The 9,735-nt window shown below is 45.6% G+C and overlaps 1 pseudogene; it reads left to right on the top strand.

The window, feature by feature from the left end:
- Positions 1 to 571: 571 nt before the first annotated feature.
- On the top strand, positions 572 to 4,517 carry LOC139050358 (uncharacterized; annotated as a pseudogene).
- Positions 4,518 to 9,735: the final 5,218 nt, after the last annotated feature.

Genomic DNA, 9,735 nt, shown 5'->3' with positions numbered 1-9,735 from the left:
GGGCTGTCATCACAGAAATCGTGGTATTGTAGCGCATTCGAACATACTGAAAAATAAAGAATGCGCAAATATGGAACTCGTCACCATGGGCTACCCCAGTAATATAAACCTTATTGAAGCAGAAAGGTGGGTAACTTGTAAGCGTCCATTACGATAACAGCGCAAAAAAAGAAAGCGACGGACGGGTTGAAAGATACACAGGACGAGTGGTGTTACCTGTGTTTCTGAGAGCGCTCGTCCTGTGTTTCATTGAATCCTCCCTTTGTTTAATTTCCGCGCTGTTACCATTATTGATATAAAATTTGTTAAAGTAGCGGTGTATTTTCAGTTTCTCATAGTAATGAGCTTTATGTAGTGACATACCATGCATATTACATGAAAAGCTTTTTTTTGCGTAGTGGTAACCAGCATCCAGCTGCGAGCTAACCGCTTAGACAGTGACGCCTAAAGATTTGACTATAGTGCGAATTATGTAACCACACCTAAATAGGTGCCCACAAGAAGGGCGGCCAAAGCTGCCCCGCCTCCAGACAACCAGTATACAACCCACCTCCAAACAACTGATGTGGCAATGTCCGGCACACAAAGCAGTGCGGAGAAGGCACCTTCGCAGGAAGCCATGCCGAGTTACGAGGAGTGGATCCGACTGGTGGGCTGTCTAGAGATTCGTCGCACCAGCCCTGGAGTCCCTCAACGCTGGCCAATGAATGCAAGCTCTTCCCCTGCTGGCAGACCTAGGACTCCTCGCGTCGCGCCTTTTACTCACGACGCACTGTTTCCCTTTTCTTCTGCCATAATATTAGGCCCAAAAGAGCCATCCCGTGAATAAAACATAATTTAAAGGAATCAATCAGTTTTTCGCGAAAGCTTTAGACAGGTCCGATCGGCCGGCACCGGACACTGTAGTGCTGACGAACACCCGAAACTGAAGCACCTATACACTCGCTGTGATTTCGGTTTCGCTTCTGAATATATAGCCAGTAACCTCCTCACGTTTCATTGTTTCTTATCGCAAATCCTACTCCGTAGTCTTCTGAGCGTGTCGAAAATGGCATAGTGCAGCGTTCCTGGAGAACTCTTCAGTCTGCCTTTCATTTATGCGCCTGTATCTGTCACCCCTCTCATAAGCCCTTTGCAGCGGCCTGGAAACCTTGGAGATACCTACTGTATATACGCCAAGATCTTGCCGTGCGGGTGTTCGCGTAGCTTAATTATTGAAACGCACACAATTAGCACATGATGAAAGGATTTCTAGTAAAACTACGTTTATTGGCAAAAGGTTTCAAAAGGCAAAAGTGTGTGAAGACAAATATGTGCAATACCCAAAACAGTCAACTTATGCGGGCCCGTTCGTGTGAGCGAAGTGCATTAGTGAAGAGGTGCGACCGCATGTCGTGTTCAATGGGCGTATTAGAATATGCAGTTCTGGAATGCCCGCAAACCGTCCACGGCTTCTGGCCAAATTATCTCTAACAGGAAGGCAGGTCATAGTCACGTGACCCTGTGGCTGGCGGCTGTTCGAAGTGGTCGAATATTTTAGAGCAGGACATTGTGACCGGAAATCCGCCTCCTGACCCCTAACAACAACAGCTAGCCCAACAACACAAAGTTTCCTATAGTATTTACTAGAGCGAACTCTGGCGTTGCAATCGTTCAGCAATGATGTGTAGTACATGGATTTCCCTGATCTTCGTGTTCGTTGATTCAAACGTTCTTGTGGTTGTGTTTGTTACCTTTATGTCCCTTCCTTGCCCTAAATTTCAGAGCACTCTATTCTTTTCTAAACAGAAAAGACTCTTCGATCGCCCACAATCACTACTAATTAAAGCTGCTGAGCCTGTCAAGGTGGCCAAACCGTAACTCCCCAAGCATGTCGACGCGCTGGCTTGCCCACGAGAAATTCGTAAGGGCGTTCTGGTGCCACTCGGTGTACTGGTTTCAACACCGGTTATTTGTGCTAGAGATCTTACACTGAAATCCAGGCATCGGAAAAATTTGTAATGTATGCAACCGTTTATTTCACAGTGCTTTGTTGAAAATGGCCTGCTCGCAAAGTCACAAGCTGTTTGAAGCTAGAAGGTTGAAGTTTAGGCATATCCACGTACTACCCATAATTTCTATTGTGGCTCAACCACCCTGCTTGCTGATTCCGTAGACACTAGCGCCAGAGTCTCCTCTAGTAATTACTGTATGAAGCTGTGTCCCCAACGCTATTCAGCGAATTCATTAGCGTGAACAACTGATAGATACTACTATCTCGAAGGTCACGTTGCTGATGCAAGCACAAATCTTGCATAGCTGAATATCCCAGCCCGAGGAAATAATACGTGTTCAAAAACGCAGTTGCAGTGTAGTTTACGTCACGATATCTCTCCTTGGTATCTTTTCAATGTAAGTCAGTTAATTGCCCGAGAAATTAAGGCATGTTGCCACCCTTGAAAACGACGGTTCTTTTTAAAAAACAGCGACTTTCATTTTTAATACTTTCAGAATCTACAGGCATTCATAATTGTGCTGCTGGGCATATTATATCTATCTTGTTCTGTTCAAAAGTTATGATGCTTTTTACAACTACCGGCAGACCTCTCTGAAACGGACATTTTGTGAAAACGAAGCCTACATTTTAATCATTAAAACAAACTTATGTTTGTCCTTAAATCTGTAGGATACATTTATATTAGTTTGTGGTGAGGTACTTTACCGCATGAAAACATTGAGCAATGGTGATGGCTATCAATTTTTAAATTAAATTGAACAAATTGCCACATGGAGCGCACGACGTGACATCGCGCTTACACTGCAGCAACCTACTGTACTGCCATTTAAAGCTATTGTTTCACCACTTCAGTGTCCTAGATTGCTGTCTTACAGAGTATAACAAGTTATGGCTACGTTCCGATTGAAACAAAGGCCGAAACGCACATTCTACGGCAATCGTTAAATGACGAACGACTCGACGAAGTGTGACTTGAACGTGGATGTTTAGGCAAGTAAAGTGCAACTGGGCCAGCTGTAGGAAGACTGTGAAGTGCCACCGGAATGTTTTGTACTAGAGGGCAACAGGATTACAGATGTCGAAATTCTTTCCTTAGTTTTGGCGTCGCTGGCGTGCCCGGAATACAAGAACGTTTCACTGAAGCTTGAGCAACATTCACGCCAAGGCGTTTGTTTGGCACACGCCGTGGTATGTAGTACATGCGCCCGCGAAAATGTGTTTCTGTCATCAAAAAAAAAGGCAAGTGCAGCTGAAAACAACGTTCGCCTCGTCTATGCTATGCGCCAAGTCGCGAAAGGACGTACTGGTGCTGTGAAATTTTCGAAGGCAATGAATATGCCACTGCCGCTTTCTCATTCCGCCTATGACAAGGTTTCTTCCAAGCTCGGCGAGCCCGCCAAAATTGTCGCGTCAAAATCAATGACGGATGCTGCTGTGGAAGTGCGCCAAGTTGTTGGCAGTAACGAGTATGGCGTACCGGGTGATGGCACTTGCAAAAGCGTGGGCACTCCTGTTTGAATGGTTGTCTCTATCAGATATCAGTGGAAACAGGAAAGGTGATGGATGTGAAAGCAATGTCCACAAAATGCAAGGCATGTGAAAATATGAAGTGTTCCACAAGCATTGAGTTCGAAGAATGGAAGGCGAACCACACTGGCTGCCAAGCCAACCACACAGGCAGTGCTGGTAGCATGGAGGCGGTAGGAGTATACCGTATGTTTAAGCGGTCCGAAACAATGCGCGGCTTGAAGTACATTGAGTTTTATGGAGACAGCGACTCGAAAACCATACGGCTGTCAAAGATATGTACGGAACAGCCGATGTTCGCAAACTTGAGTGCATTGAGCACGTGCAAAAGCGTGTCGGATGCCGACTGAAGAAGCTGAAAAAGGGAATTCGTGGGCTCGAAAGTAAAGGGAAGTTGACAGATGTTATGATCGATAGATTTCAAAATTATTACGGTATCGCAATCAGGGCAAATGTGAGGAACTTACATGTTATGAAACAGGCCACACTAGCAAGTCTGTTTCACTTCAGATCGCTTGATCGAACTCCTAGACATGGCCTGTTTTCTTTGGGTGTGAAAAGTAGGTTTGGCTGCAACCAAGTGAAAGCTATTGGCACAGGACGCTACAAGCACAGGGCAGGTTTTTCCAATGAAATCCTGGACAAAGTGAAACCTCTGTATGCAGACCTCCGTTCTGATGAACTTTTGACGGAATGTCTCTACGGAAAAACGCAGAACGCAAATGAATTCTTCTATAGGATGCACTGGCAGCGTCTGCCTAAAGATGTCTATGTAGGCCTGCGCACTGTTTGGTTTGGACTATCCGATTGTATATGTGACTTCAACAATGAAAATAGTAGCTTGCTGGGCATCTGGAGGCAGGCTGGTGTCCATCCTGGCTACTACACCGCAGTAGCTCCCCACAGCAGGGACTGAAGGCGCTTGAACAACGCCAAGCAGCAATCAACGGTGGACGAAAGACAAGCCCGAAAAAAACGACGAGCTGCTAAATGATCTCACGGTGAACTCGTGGCAGTTAAGGAAGGGCCGAGCTATGATCATGGTTGCTTTTAGCCTCCCACGAACTTGCAGTGATATATATGACATGTTTGGAATACACCACTAAGATGGTAGAGCGGCTTCCCCGTAAAGCCGATGGACCTGGGTTCGAGTCCCGTACGAGAACAAATTTTTCTACAACTGCTAGGCTTTTCGTTCGACGAAACCGTATGGGTTTCTTTTGTAGCAGTTGCTACGAATGGGTGGATGTCTGATTTTTCATTTATTATATACTTATTTCTTGTTTTATTCAAAACTTCATTTTCAGTTCTTTTTTGTTGCGCAGGATTTCATAACTTTTGAACCAACCAATATTGTATGATGGCATTTCCCATGCTTCTTTCTGGAACGTCACATTGCGCTATAAACAACCATATTAAAAACCATGAATAACTTTTGATCTTATCAGATTTCTACAGAAATGCGACCACCACAAATTACGCAATTCTTAGATTTTGGCTATACCATACCTAATGTTGATGACAGGCCGAAAATTCTAGTTCATTGCGCCGCCTGCATGTACAGCTACATTGCAGCCAAGCCATTTTTGATTTGCATCAGAGGATCGGTAGTCTTAACTGTTGGCGTGATGGGTATATTTTGGGTAATTTTTAGGGGTGTGCGAATATTGAAATTTTCGAATACGAATCGAATGCGAATGAGGCGAAAAACTGTCTTCGAATATCGAATCGAATATCGAATATATGTGTACTATTAAAGAATTGCAAAACGAGGTAACAATAGCTTTATTACCCTTTTAAAAATAATATTTCATTTTACGAGGCTGCTTCAGGTTAAAGAGGCACTCATTCTAGGTAATGCACTCAGGTAATGTAAGGTAATACTCTGTCAGGTAAACGCTTGTTGCAGATTATCGCGAAGGAAAATTGACTGCTCAACATGTCCATAAAGTAAAGGCTCTCTATGCACTGTGACAACATTGGTCCAGGTAACATTTTCTAGGTGCATATTTTATTGCGCATACTTACAAAGCTCGAAAGTACATCATATACTGGTATAAAAGAGCCCTGGAATAAAGCATGGTAAAAAAAAATCGAAACTGATCATGTCTCACGGGCCTGATGCAGATAGACTGGAACAGAGCGTACACATTTATAGTAAGGTTCGTTACAGCACTTAAGATCACAGTGCTGTAACGCTGTGTCATCGTTTTGTACCTTCTTTTGTCCTTGTTTTGTGTTGCGCTGTAACGAACCTTACTATGAATCCCAACCAACTGGCCCAATTGCCATCTTGATGCAGAGCATACAGATAATGAGCGGATCATGTGAAGCTCTGAGTGAATAAACATGTTCTTAGGACAATGTGGAGCAAGCGTATAATTCGTTAATTGCTAATTTATTCACAGTCTGTCCGAATATATTCGCCGTTTCGACCATTATTCGGCCGTCCTCGAATATTCGGGAATTTCCGAATATGCATTTCTCGAATCGAATACGCTTCGAATAAGGAAAATATTCGATTCGTATTCGAAATTTCGAATATTCGCACACCCCTAGTAATTTTAGAAAATAAATTATGAATAGTATTCACTTTTATTGTATAACGTACTTGAACGGTATTTTTCAACAGCCCTTGTTAAGCCAAAGCTCAAAAAATCAGTTCAGGATCAAATTCCGAAAAGATTTCCAAAAAGGTGGCGGCATATATTAAGTCAAAGATTCTGTACGAATGCAAATAAAATCACAAGCAAAATTGCACCGGGTCACCATTGACGCAAATTCGCACGCGAACATCGCGCGCACATCTTATGAGTACAACGTTTTAGGTTAAAAAATCACAATTAGTTCATGCATGGGCCTCGACGCTTGTAAGACTAGTCTCCAAAGGGCAGATCGTGTGACTACATGCGATGTGGGTCTCCGACAGACAACGTGTCTTTTATGGAAACTGTCACCATCTGCTATTCGTGCACGTCGAAAAGCAAACGCTCATACACGGCAATGGAAGTAGGGGATCGACATATGTATTCAAGAATTACCAAAGTCCCCATTGTATTCCACCACACCTGCCAGCGAGAAACAATCGTACGTGTTATGATACGCTTCCTCGCGCCCCAGTGCCACTCATATGAAAGGTGAAATACATCTAGGTATTGCACACAGCAATGGGCATGACAGATTTCTTCAAACGCACAAAGAAAACCGAGAATGTGCCCCAGATTTCTGCGATTTTCTCTTTGCATACTCGATGAACAAGGCTGTAACAATGAAACGGCTTATGGGAAGCTCGTGTGATGGCACACAAAGCGCCGATGTAACGAACGCGGCAGATGAGTAACGTCTGGAACACGAAAAATGCACAAAATCAAACCTTCGTGCTTAGATATACTTCAGCTTCACAGTTCCGCTCGAGATATGGCCAAGCTGCTTGTCCGCAATCTGGTGGCGTTGCGATCGCACTGTTCATCACTTTTGTTTCGCGTCTAATAAAAGGCCCTTTACTACCAGTATATATGTGGCTTCAGTTTTGAGATGTTCTCTCCCAGTTCCTATGTATGGGTCTCTTCGTGAAGTTGTGCCATATTTGATCTATGTATTGTGAATACAATTGGGATAATCAACATGATACTTGGCTACTATTTTTCTTTCTGATTTCATTTACGTTGCGTTGCTTAATATTCTGCTATCCTTCTTCATTTCGCTGATGTTTGTTCTGTGACGATTGTACCTGGTGAGAAGCTCATTGAAGAAACGTTTCTAAGCCTCCTGACATTAAGACGTTCCCCATGACGTGCTGTTTGCAATCGCATGCACCAGCCTCCTGAGGCACGATGCCGCTGTTCAGCATTTTTCCGCACCATCACTGAACACAACATATTTCCAACGCCGGCACGGATCCTACGCTGGAAGGACAAATGGATGGATACAACTTTATTGTAGGTCAAACTCCCCATAAACAACAAAACGTGTGGACTTTACTTTGAGGACGCCGACATTTCCAAATAATACAAGCATGTTGTGAGTAAAAGAGTAACGTTGATTATTAGCGGGCAATCGATGCTTGTTCCCGAAGCACTCTATCAACCGCACGTCATAATCTCACAAGAAACTTTGGGTAGCGAGGCGACCTTGCCCGGCTACCGAGTCGCCTCGTCGAAATTCGAACAGGGTAAGCGCGGAGTGGCGACCCTCGTTGCGAACAAATGAGGGACCCCGGACGTCCTTACGTCTACTGATTCGCGATCGGCGGCCAGAGCATTCGCCTCGGGCTCGATATCGCGGGAAGCGGCGGCCGTCCTCAGCAGCGAGGGAGCCGCGGGTCATCACATCGTCAAATGGTTTCCAGCCCACATGGGGGCCGACGCGCACCCCGAATTTCCCAACGCCAACGAGCTGGCGCACGGACTCCTGCGAGGACTCACGCACCGCGGCGATCGTGGCGAGTGAAGTGGCGGGGAGGGAGGGGAGCACCGAGACCCGCTGCTCACCTTCAACGAAATAACAACGCACTATCAGCTGTCGAGGAGAACCTTCCTGCTGCCCCACGCTAAACTCACTAGACCACAGTCATCGATATTCAGAATGCTTCAGACAGGGTCGTTCCCCTCGAGAGGCAGACTGAGCCGTTATTCACCAGAAGTAGAGCCGCAATGTCCGGATTGTGGCGCCTCGTACTGCTCGCTAGCGCATATGCTCTGGCAATGCTCCGCGTTAAGCGGCGCCGTGTTCACTAAAGAAGACTGCGTGGACGCCCTCCGAAGCGACGACCACCAGACCCAGCTCCGGGCCGTCCAGAGGGCTCACAAAAGGGCGGAGGCTCACGGGCTTCCCGTCCCAACGTGGGTGCGGCCCGCGACCCCTGCCGCCCACTAAACCAAGAATGGGGTGGGGAGGGGTTCTTCAGGACCCAATAAAGTTATTTCCTCCTCCTCTATCAACTTTTCGCGGACTGCATGCACGCATGTAGAAGTCATAAAAATGTGAAGTGAAAGCGACGTTCACCAAAAGAACAAGCTCTAGTGTCGGCAAACACATCATGCGAAGCTTCTAGTGACAACGCTTCAGCTTGAAACCTAAAATTGGCTTAGAAAAGAAGCCTCGGAAATACGTGCTGCTAACTTTTTTCTCAAGCAGCTCATGAACGTGAGGTTGCCTTCTCGGCTCTGGCAGCTCGAACTTATTCACAACGAGCCTGCAAAGAAATGATCTGCCGTATTTTATATTAGGCAACTTGAAGGACGGGTACCTGGGAATAATTAAACCGGTTGTACATGAAGAGGATGACACTTGCTACATAAAAAAACATCAAGCTCCACGAGAGAAGATTTTGGGCGGCGGCTAGCGCTGAAAGTGTGCTAAAATTCCTTGGGCAAGTAGACCGCTTGAACGTATGCGCGGGCGTGAAAGCAGGCCAGTACGACTGGGCGACGTCCGGTAATATAAACAGTAAGCCGTGCAATACACATACAAAGCAACCGGTCTGTTCCTTGTTTTTCTTTTTCTTTTTGTCCTACGGGGGACAGTTAAATTGGGCAAGCCTCCAAGCGCAACCCGCAAGCGATATCACAAGCTGAATGAATCTTTTGATTTTACGTGCCGAAATCTTAATTTCATTAAGAGGCACGTCATTGTGGTCGACTACGGATAAATTATGACCAAGAAGGCATGTATGACGTCCCCTCATTTCCCAGGATACGGACGTGTTTGTAGTCCACCCCCGTCGAAATGCGGCAGCCACGGCCGCGATTTGATCCCGCGACCTCATCCTTAGCAGCGCGCACCCTAACCGCTAAGACACCGCGGCAATTGATGTCGCAAGCTACGTTGTATGAAGATTGAAGAAGAAAAAGAAGCAGTCGCTGATTCTGCCACTGTTCATTTTGGCTTATACACTGCCCGGGCGCTTCCGCTGGATTTTCCAAGTTGGTATTCTTTGATGAAAATCTCATCAGCAGATGCCTCAGGCGTACGAAGCTATCTTTATCGTCTGGCTCAGATGGTATCCAGGCCGTCTTTATCAAAGACCACAACAGTCTCGTTCTACCTCACCTGAGATCAAACGATTATGACTGTTTGAATTATTACACTTCCTGCGTGCTTCGAAAACCGCTCGCACTTTTAATGTTTCAATCCGGCCCCAATTCGTACGTCGCGTGCTTTCCCCAATTTCTGCACTTTCAAGCTGTTTATTATTCTCGGTGTATTGTTCT

This window comes from Dermacentor albipictus, chromosome 10 (genome assembly GCF_038994185.2).
Source record: "Dermacentor albipictus isolate Rhodes 1998 colony chromosome 10, USDA_Dalb.pri_finalv2, whole genome shotgun sequence".
NCBI lineage: Eukaryota > Metazoa > Arthropoda > Arachnida > Ixodida > Ixodidae > Dermacentor > Dermacentor albipictus.
Note: the sequence above shows the minus strand (reverse complement) of the source record. Positions and strands in the feature narration are given on the sequence as shown.